The sequence below is a fragment of the Ceratotherium simum genome, chromosome 9 (assembly GCF_057802395.1).
Source record: "Ceratotherium simum simum isolate JZ-2026a chromosome 9, ASM5780239v1, whole genome shotgun sequence".
In the NCBI taxonomy this organism is placed as follows: Eukaryota; Metazoa; Chordata; class Mammalia; order Perissodactyla; family Rhinocerotidae; genus Ceratotherium; species Ceratotherium simum.
The window spans coordinates 43,761,920-43,772,602 of NC_141908.1; positions in this window are offsets into that span (position 1 = coordinate 43,761,920).

Below are 10,683 nucleotides of genomic sequence, written 5' to 3' on the forward strand. Positions count from 1 at the left end.
CTGGAGAGAAAATATTTGCAAGTCATATACCTGATTAGGGGTTAATATCTAAAATATATAAAGATACATACAACTCAATAGCAAAAAAAAAAAAAACCAATCCAATTAAAAAATGGACAGAGGATCTGAATAAACATCTTTCCAAAGAAGACATACAAATGACCAACAGGTACATGAAAAGATGCTCAACATCACTAACCATCAAAGAAATGCAAATCAAAACCACAATGAGATATCACCTCACACCTGTTAGAACGACTATTATCAAAAAGACAAGAAATAGTAAATATTGGCAAGGATGTGGAGAAAAGGGAACCCTTGTGCTCTGTTGCTGGGAATGTAAATTGATGCAGCCACTATGGAAAACAATATGGAGGCTACTCAAAAAATTAAAAATAGAACTACCTTATAATCCAGCAATTTAACTTCAGGTATTTATCTGAAGAAAACGAAAATACTAATTCAAAAAGATATATGCATTCCCACGTTCATTGGAGCATTATTTACAATAGCAAAGACATGGAAACAACCTAAATGTCCATCGACGGATGAATGGATAAAGAAAATTTGGTGTACATATACAATGGAATATTATTCAGACATGAAAAGAATGAAATCTTGCCAGTTGAGACAACATGGACGGACCTGGAAGACATTACGCTAAGTGAAATAGATCAGACAGGAAAAGATAAATAACATATGATCTCACTTATATGTGGAATCTAAAAACAAAACAAAACAAAACAAAACCCCCCCCAAAAACCCCAACAAGCTCATAGATATGGAGAACAGTTTGGTGATTGCATGAGGCGAGGGGTGGGGAGTGGGCAAAATGGGTGAAGGGTATCAAAAGGTACAAATTTCCAGTTATAAAATGAATAAGTAATGGGCATGTGATGTACAGCACGGTGACTATAGTTAATACCGTATTGCACATTTGAATGTAGCTAGGAGAGTGGATCTTGAAAGTTCTCATCACGAGAAAAAAATTTTGTAACAATGTTTGGAGATGGATATTAGCTGGATTTATTGGGTGATCGTTTTGCAATATATACAAATATCAAATAGTAATAATAAAAAAAGAATTTCCACTTCTAACAAGCTCTCAGATGACGTTAATGCTTGTGGCTGAGGACCACATTTTGAGAACCACTGGTGTAAGCTATGCCTAAACAGGCAAATTCTAGAAGAGATGAAACTTCTAGGGCTCCATGGAAAACCAACAAAAATACTCGGATTGAACTGAGCCCATCTCCTCCTTCATCATCTTACTTGGTTTTAACCCCCTTGGAAAATAATTTGGCCTCTAAGGACTCAGAATTTTGTTTGTTTGTCTTCCTCAGGGCTATGTTTTGTAGGCAAGGATCAATATAGGCAAAGATCCAGTTTTAGCTAATACTCCTTGCCCCTTTCGTTCCTCCTTTCCCCCAGTTTTGTGTTACACCCTTACTCTTACAGAACCAAACAGGAAGGTAGAACTCAGTAGCAGGATTTCTCATATACATATACCCAAGAGAACAACAAGCCCTCTTTTAGTTCTTAAAATGTTTTGGGTAGGCAAGTAAACATCAGAGTTCCAGCATTTTTCCACAGACCTTCATTAAATTCCTCCTCTATTTTGACAATTCTGTAAATTACACTAGGTACAAAGATAAATTTTTTGGTCTTTAAAAACTCGTAGTTGGGGTGGAGGAAACTAAATAACTTCCCCTTGTATCATTTTACTATTAAAAACTATTTTTGCATGTATTACCAAATGTGATCCTCAAAACTTCCCTGTGAGGTAAGAATTGAATTTAAGTAATTACTAGGATTTGAACATCTTGATTTAGTTTCATTAAATAGACTCTGAGACAAGGAGTTGAGTGCAAATAATTTATTTGGAAAGTCATCCGGAAAGTACTGTGAGGGAATTGTGAGACAGAGACAGGAGGAAAGCCAATAAATGAAAAGCGCATAAATAAGCAGGCTCCCACTAAAATCCACAAGCTACGTATGGATTGGTCACGGAAAGATGATGATATTTTATCAGCTAAGAGACAATCGTGTGCTGTGTTACATATATAAATATTTTCACCATGATAGATATTTTGAACATTTCTTAAATGCCCCAATAATACTGTTTTTGAAAATTAACAATAGTTTTCCCCTGCCAATTTTTGCATCAAAGCTGACCAAGCTGCTCCTACTCTGGAATTTTAAACAAAATCTAATTAAATCAACAAAGTTCGATGGATGGGGTTAGGCCGTTTCCTGAATGCACATGACTCGGCCACTCTGCCTGGAAGAGCTCTCAGCCTTGTTTTCAGCTGACTTTTTCTTCTGGCTGCCCCTTGATCGCTCTTAACGATCCCCAGCTGTATGGGTTCCTTGCCGGCTTGAACCCCAGTTGGCCTGGCCTCACATCTCTGCAGCGTCTGGAGGACAAATGAAGCCAAGCTGACCAGCACCTCCTTAATGTAGTCCCAGATAATAGGTGGTAATAGACGTTGAAATCATTTCTTTTGTTCTTCTATACATGCTATGAAAATGAATAATCTGTGCATGTTTTAAAAAATCAGGACTAAAAGATAACAACGTGGTGTGCCTGTCAATCTGGTGGCTACCATCTCACTATTCCCTGCCCCTCCCACCCACTTCTTTTATTTAAAGATTTTGTTTTAAAGATGTTTACAAACCTGCCAGCATAGCGCAGAGGCTGTGGCTGAAATGTCTGAGAAATCTGTTCAGAATTGGCCACAGATGTGCTACGGCCCTCAGGCCCGAGTGTGCCCTCCTCTGTAACCTACTTATTTCTAAAACTGACCCTTTCCCAGGAAGCCTACTTATGAAAATCACAGACCATAATAATTAGTAGACCTTATTAGTTTATTTTAAAGCAAAGATTAAGAAAGTCTCACAAAACCAAGTATTAGACATGAAGATTGGCAGGGGTGTAATCTTGTCATACTTGGCTATTAGCTTATTATCAGAAAGGAATCAGGACCCTCGATCCTACATACAGATACTAAATGATGTAAACGTAGCTGAAAGCTGGGAGGTTATATGCAGGCCAGAAACTATTAATAAGGAGATAGTCAAAACTCACACAGATACACCTTGAATATTATATGTCCCAGCTAATGTCATTCAACTACCTAACTTTGTTCGAATTATTAGTTTATACTTGCGCTGACAAATGGTCTCCAACGGAGGTTCTCATTAGGGATTGTTGTCATCATTGTTTTTAAGCTCCAATTATTTTTCTTAAAACAGCAACAACAAAAAGGAAACAGACATACTTGGTCACTTTCCTCAGCTCAGGAAACAATATTGATTTGCCAACAGCTTCACCCCCTGTAATCATCAACCAAAAAGTCAGTCTCTTCACAGTAGCTTTAGCCACAACGTTAGAATGTACTGATGGAGAAATGAGAAACCACATACTTGAAAAGAAATGTTTTAAAGTGTCATCCATTAATTTTCCTAAGAATTTTTGTCAACATGGACAATGGTAATATAATAAGCAAAAGTTTACTTTAAAAAATGTGCCTGACAGATACTTTTTACTTTTCTCTAGACAATTAAGGATAGATTGTTTGCAAAGTTGAAGATACATTTGTGTTTGTTAAATTCAAGTCTCAGTTATATTTATACTTTTATTCTACAGGAAGCCATCCCTGGTTTGTGTATATACGTATATATGCACATTTACAAATGGATATGTATGGATTATATGCATTTCTGTTATTGTGGTGTATTCTGAAAAAATAAGTATGTAGATATATGCATAAACACATAGAGTATACCTTATGCACATATAGTATACATTATACTGGTTAAGAGTGAGTTCCAAAGTGTTTCCTATTTATACTCACTTTGAAAAAATCTTAGAGATAATCACCCTTGAACAATGTTTCCAGCTGGATATAGACTGATTTTGTAATGCTCTGTGAATTTATTTTTGGTCCTTCAAGTTATATAAAAGAAATATGGAACTATTAAATAATGTTATTTAATATGAGTTTAATCATCCCATTGCCTTTTCTATGGAAACCAGCTTTTAGTTCATGTACTTATGCTCTGAAGTCAATTCTGTGCTTTGATATCTATGCCACGAAACTCCTCTGAGAATTGAACCGAAATCACCAAGAATAGAATTCAGCTTGAAGTTTCCACATAGCTGGCTGGCAGAAAATTTGCCTATAATCTTATGCTAGTGATATCACAGTTGGCTTCTCTGTGAAAGATTTTCCTGTCAACATTGATTTCTACCACTGAGGAAGAATGGGTGGCTTTTTGGTTTGTTTCTTTGTGTGAGTGTGTGTGTGTGTTTGTGTGTGTGGTTAGGAGCATGAATTGCTTTGCCCGTAGCCCCTGAGATTTTATACTTCTGCCTACTTAAATCAGGTGTACTCGGTAAAGTACTTTAAGACTCTAAAATGCAAAGGACTACGTACATGCAAGATTTATTCACTCACCATAAGCTGGTGGAGGCCACATCTGAACTTGCCTTACTGAAAGGGTTTTTGCAGCAAATGGTTCAGAGAGTGCTCTTCATTCAGGTCTGCTGGGGATAATGTGTCCAAAGTAAATACCCAAAAGGCCTGCCTTCTATTAAGTTCACCACCTGAATTATCCTCTTTCTGTGAAGGATTAATTTTCTAAATGCCTATGAATTTCAAACTAGAAATTGCATGGTACAAATTAATAAAGAGTTTAGCTGTAGGGCAATCAGTGACACTTTTTCTAATCAAGCTCACTATACCCAATGTAGTCTTTTAAGATTCTAATAGTTCAACAAATGTATTCGAAGTCACATGGGAGTGTCATCACACAAATAGCCTTATTAGAAAAACAGTTCCCGAATTAACAAAATCTGAGACTATCATTGCCAGAATGTAAGAAGCATATGATGAATGAGAACCAGCAGTGTCTTTGCTGAAAGCTTAAGGTGAACTAATCACTTCTATACTCTGAATGCACTGGTGTCGAGGGTGTTCTGGGAACATTGACTGCACTTTTGCTTTGAGTTCAAAACTTACCTAAAATATCCTTGGTGATTTAGGCAGAGTAGGATTCACGTTTGCTTGAGACTCTTCTCTTCCTCTTTCTTCTGTCTCTTCTTTCCTCCCCTTCCATTTTCGTTCTCTTTTATAACCTCAGATACAAAGCAACAAGTTACATTCCTCAGCTTGTGATAGCTACTCATCATCGATCTCTGGAAATTTTATCACTGTTTTTGGTGTTATTTTTTTCTCCATTGTCCCCATCTTTTTTTTTTTTTTTCTTTTTTTTTTTTTTTTGCACTAAGACCTTTCATTTATTTTATTTTTTTTTTTAAATTTCAGGTGTACATCATTGTACTTCTATTTCTGCATGGACCACATCATGTTCACCACCAAAATACTAATTACAACCCATCACCACACACATGCACCGAATTATCCCTTTCACCCTCCTCCCTCCCCCCCTCCCCTCTGGCAACCACCAAGCCAATCTCTGTCCCTATGTATCCATCCATTGTTGTCACTATCTACTACTTAATGAAGGAAATCATACGGTATTTGGCCTTCTCCCTCTGACTTATTTCACTTTGCATTATACCCTCAATGTCCATCCATGTTGTCACAAATGGCTGGATTTCGTCGTTTCTTATGGCTGAGTAGTATTCCATTGTGTATATATACCACAGCTTCTTTATCCATTCGTCCCTTGATGGGCACTTAGGTTGCTTCCAAGTCTTGGCTATTGTGAATAAGGCTGCAATGAACACAGGGGTGCATGTACCTTTGCAAATTGGTGTTTTCAAGTTCTTTGGATAAATACCCAACAGTGGAATAGCTGGATCATATGGTAGTTCTATCGTTGATTTTTTGAGGAATCTCCATACTGTTTTCCATAGTGGCTGCACCAGTTTGCACTCCCACCAGCAGTGTATGAGAGTTCCCTTCTCTCCACATCCTCTCCAACACATGTTGTTTCCTGTCTTGTTAATTATAGCTATTCTGACGGGCGTGAGGTGATATCTCATTGTAGTTTTGATTTGCATTTCCCTGATAATTAGTGATTTTGAACATCTTTTCATGTGTCTGTTGGCCATCTGTATATCTTCTTTGGAGAAATGTCTGTTCAGGTCTTTTGCCCATTTTTTAATTGGGTTGGTAGTTTTTTTGTTGTTGAGATGCATGAGTTCTTTATATATTTTGGAGATTAAGCCCTTATCAGATGTATGGTTTGCAAATATCTTCTCCCAATTGTTAGGTTGTCTTTTTGTTTTGTTGATGGTTTCCTTTGCTGTGCAGAAGCTTTTTAGTTTGATGTAGTCCCATTTGTTTATTTTTTCTATTGTTTCTCTTGCCCGGTCAGACGTGGTGTTTGAAAAGATGTTGCTAAGACCGATGTCGAAGAGCGTACTGCCTGTGTTTTCTTCTAGAACTTTCACAGTTTCAGGTCTTACATTCAAGTCTTTAATCCATTTGGAGTTAATTTTTGTGTATGGTGTAAGATAAGGATCTACTTTCATTTTTTTGCATATGGCTATCCAGTTTTCCCAACACAATTTGTTGAAGAGACTTTCTTTTCCCCATTGTATGTTCTTGGCTCCTTTGTCAAAGATTAGCTGTCCATAGATGTGTGGGCTTATTTCTGGGCTTTCGATTCTATTCCACTGATCTGTGTGTCTGTTTTTGTGCCAGTACCATGCTGTTTTGGTTACTATAGCTTTGTAGTATATTTTGAAGTCAGGGAGTGTGATACCTCCAGCTTTGTTCTTTTTTCTCAGGATTCCTTTAGCTATTCGGGGTCTTTTGTTATTCCATATAAATTTTAGAATTCTTTGTTCTATTTCTGTGAAAAATGTTGTTGGAACTTTGATAGGGATTGCATTGAATCTATAGATGGCTTTAGGAAGTATGGACATCTTAACTATGTTAATTCTTCCAATCCAAGAGCACGGAATATCTTTCCATTTCTTTGTGTCTTCTTCAATTTCTTTCAGAAATGTTTTATAGTTTTCGTGTACAGATCTTTCACCTCTTTGGTTAAGTTTATTCCTAGGTATTTAATTCTTTTTGTTGCAATTGTAAATGGGATGGTATTCTTAATTTCTCTTTCTGCTACTTCGTTGTTAGTGTACAGAAATGCAACTGATTTTTGTATGTTGATTTTGTATCCTGCAACTTTACCATATTCGTTTATTACTTCTAAAAGTTTTCTGGTGGATTCTTTAGGGTTTTCTATATATAAAATCATGTCATCTGCAAATAGTGACAGTTTCACTTCTTCCTTTCCAATTTGGATCCCTTTTATTTCTTTCTCTTGCCTGATTGCTCTGGCTAGGACTTCCAATACTATGTTAAATAGGAGTGGTGACAGTGGGCATCCTTGTCTAGTTCCTGTTCTTAGAGGGATAGCTTTCAGTTTTTCACCATTGAGGATAATATTAGCTGTGGGTTTCTCATATATGGTCTTTATTATGTTGAGGTACTTTCCTTCTATACCCATTTTATTCAGAGTTTTTATCATAAATGGATGCTGGATCTTGTCAAATGCTTTCTCTGCATCTATTGAGATGATCATGTGATTTTTGTTCTTCATTTTATTAATGTGGTGTATTATGTTGATTGATTTGCGAATGTTAAACCATCCCTGCATCCCTGGAATAAATCCCACTTGATAATGGTGTATAATCTTTTTAACGTATTGTTGTATGCGATTTGCTAGTATTTTGTTGAGGATTTTCGCATCGATGTTCATCAGTGATATTGGCCTGTAGTTTTCTTTTTTTGTGTTGTCCTTGTCTGGTTTTGGTATCAAGGTAATGTCGGCTTCGTAGAATGAGTTAGGAGCTTCCCCCTCCTCAATTTTTGGAAGAGTTTGAGAAGGATAGGTATTAAGTCTTCTTTGAATGTTTGGTAGAATTCACCAGGGAAGCCGTCTGGTCCTGGACTTTTATTTTTGGGGAGGTTTTTGATTACTGTTTCGATCTCCTTACTGGTGATTGGTCTATTCAAATTCTCTACTTCTTCTTGATCCAGTTTTGGAAGGTTGTATGATTCTAAGAATTTATCCATTTCTTCCAGATTGTCGAATTGGTTGGCATATAGTTTTTCATAGTATTCTCTTATAATCTTTTGTATTTCTGAGGTGTCTGTTGTAACCTCTCCTCTTTCATTTCTGATTTTACTTATTTGTGCCTTCTCTCTTTTTTTCTTGGTGAGTCTAGCTAAAGGTTTGTCTATTTTGTTGATCTTTTCAAAGAACCAGCTCTTGGTTTTATTAATTTTTCTATTGTTTTTTGGTCTCGATTTCATTTATTTCTGCTCTGATTTTTATTATTTCCCTTCTTCTACTGATTTTGGGCTTTGTTTGTTCTTCTTTTTCCAGTTCCTTTAGGTGCATTGTTAGATTGTTTATTTGAGATTTTTCTTGTTTGTTGAGATAGGCCTGTATCGCTATAAACTTCCCTCTTAGAACCGCTTTTGCTGTATCCCATAAATTCTGGCATGTCGTATTTTCATTTTCATTTGTCTCCAGGTATTTTTGATTTCTTCTTTGATTTCTTCGTTAACCCAGTCGTTGTTCAGTAGCATTTTGTTTAATCTCCATGTATTTGTGGCTTTTCTGATTTTCTTCCTATAGTTGATTTCTAGTTTCATACCGTTGTGGTCAGAAAAGATGCTTGGTATTATTTCAATCTTCTTAAATTTATGGAGACTTGTTTTGTGGCCTAATATGTGATCAATCCTGGAGAATGTTCCATGTGCGTTTGAAAAGAACGTGTATTCTTCGGTTTTTGGATGGAATGCTCTGTATATATCTACTAGGTCCATCTGTTCTAGTGTGTCGTTTAAGGCCAATGTTTCCTTATTGATCTTCTGTTTGGATGATCTATCCGTTGGTGTAAGTGGAGTGTTAAAGTCCCCTACTATTATTGTGTTACTGTCTATTTCTGTTTTTATGTCTGTTAATAATTGCTTTATATATTTAGGTGCACCTACATTGGGTGTGTAGATATTTACAAGTGTTATATCTTCTTGTTGGATTGTTCCCTTGATCATTATGTAATGCCCCTCTTTGTCTCTTTTTACAGTTTTTGTTTTAAAGTCTATTTTGTCTGATATGAGTACTGCTACCCCAGCTTTCTTTTCATTGCCATTTGCGTGGAGTATCTTTTTCCATCCCTTCACTTTCAGTTTGTGAGTGTCTTTAGGTCTGAAGTGTGTCTCTTGTATGCAGCATATATGTGGGTCTTGTTTTTTTATCCAGTCAGCCACCCTATGCCTTTTAATTGGAGCATTTAGTCCATTGACGTTTAAAGTAGCTATTGATAAGTATGTACTTACTGCCATTTTTTAACTTTATTTTTTTTTTTTTTCCCTCAGTGTTTTAGTAGTCCTTCTCTGTTCTTTACTTCTTCTATACAGAATTGATGGTCACTTTAGTTTGACCTCTGTATGAAAGCTGTACTCTTTAACTACCCTCCTCCCTCCTTTTATGTTTTTGATATCATATCTAACCTCTTTTTTGTGCATTTGTATCCATTACGTTCTAATCGTGGAAATAGATAATTTTTCCTATTTGTGGTCTTCTCTTTTCCCCTTAAATCAGTCCCTTTAACATTTCTTGTAACTGGTTTCTTGGTGACAAACTCCTTTAATTTTTGCTTATCTGGGAAAATTTTGATCTCTCCTTCCATTTTGAACGATAACCTTGCTGGGTAGAGTATCCTTGGCTGTAAGTTTTTTCCTTTTAGCACTTTAAATATATCGTGCCATTCTCTTCTAGCCTGTAAGGTTTCTGCTGAGAAGTCAGCTGATAGCCTTATGGGGTTTCCCTTGTATGTAACTTGAAATTCTCTTGCGGCTTTTAGGATTCTCTCTTTATCTTTAATTCTGGACATTTTGATTATGATGTGACTTGGTGTGGGCCTCTTTGGGTTTATCTTGTTTGGGGCTCTCTGTGCCTCCTGTACCTGGATGTCTGTTTCCTTCCTTAGGTTAGGGAAGTTTTCATCTATTATTTCTTGAAATAGATTCTCTGCCCCCTTGTCTCGCTCTTCTCCTTCCGGGACACCTATAACACGGATGTTAGTGCGCTTGATGTTGTCCCAGAGGTCCCTTAGACTGTCCTCACTCTTTTTAATTCTTTTCTCTTTTACCTGTTCACCTTGGGTAATTTCTTCTAGTCTTTCTTCCAGCTCACAGATCCGTTCTTCTGTATCCTCTACTCTGCTTTTGAGTCCCTCTAATGAATTTTTCATTTCCAGTATTGTATTCTTCATTTCTGAATGGTTCTTTTTTATATCTTCCATTTCTTTGTTGACATTCTCACTGAGTTCATCTATTCTTCTCCCCACATCAGTGAGCATCCTTAACACTCTTAGTTTGAACTCTTTGTCGGGTAGGTTGCTCATTTCTGTTTCACTTAGTTCCTTTTCTGGGGTTTTGTCCTGTTCCCTTACTTGGAATGTATTCTTTTGCCTCCTCATTTTGCCTCTTTCCCTGTGCTTGTGTCTACGTATTAGGTAGGTCAGCTACGTCTCCTGCTCTTGGATAGGTGACCTTATGTAAGTGATGCCTTAGGATGCTTCCAGTGTGCTTCCCTCAGTTCTCAATGTTCCAGGGGTGGCCCCTATGTGGGCTACGTGTGTCCTTCTATTGTGGCCTATTAGCTCTCCCTATAGGCGCCCAGGGAGGCTGA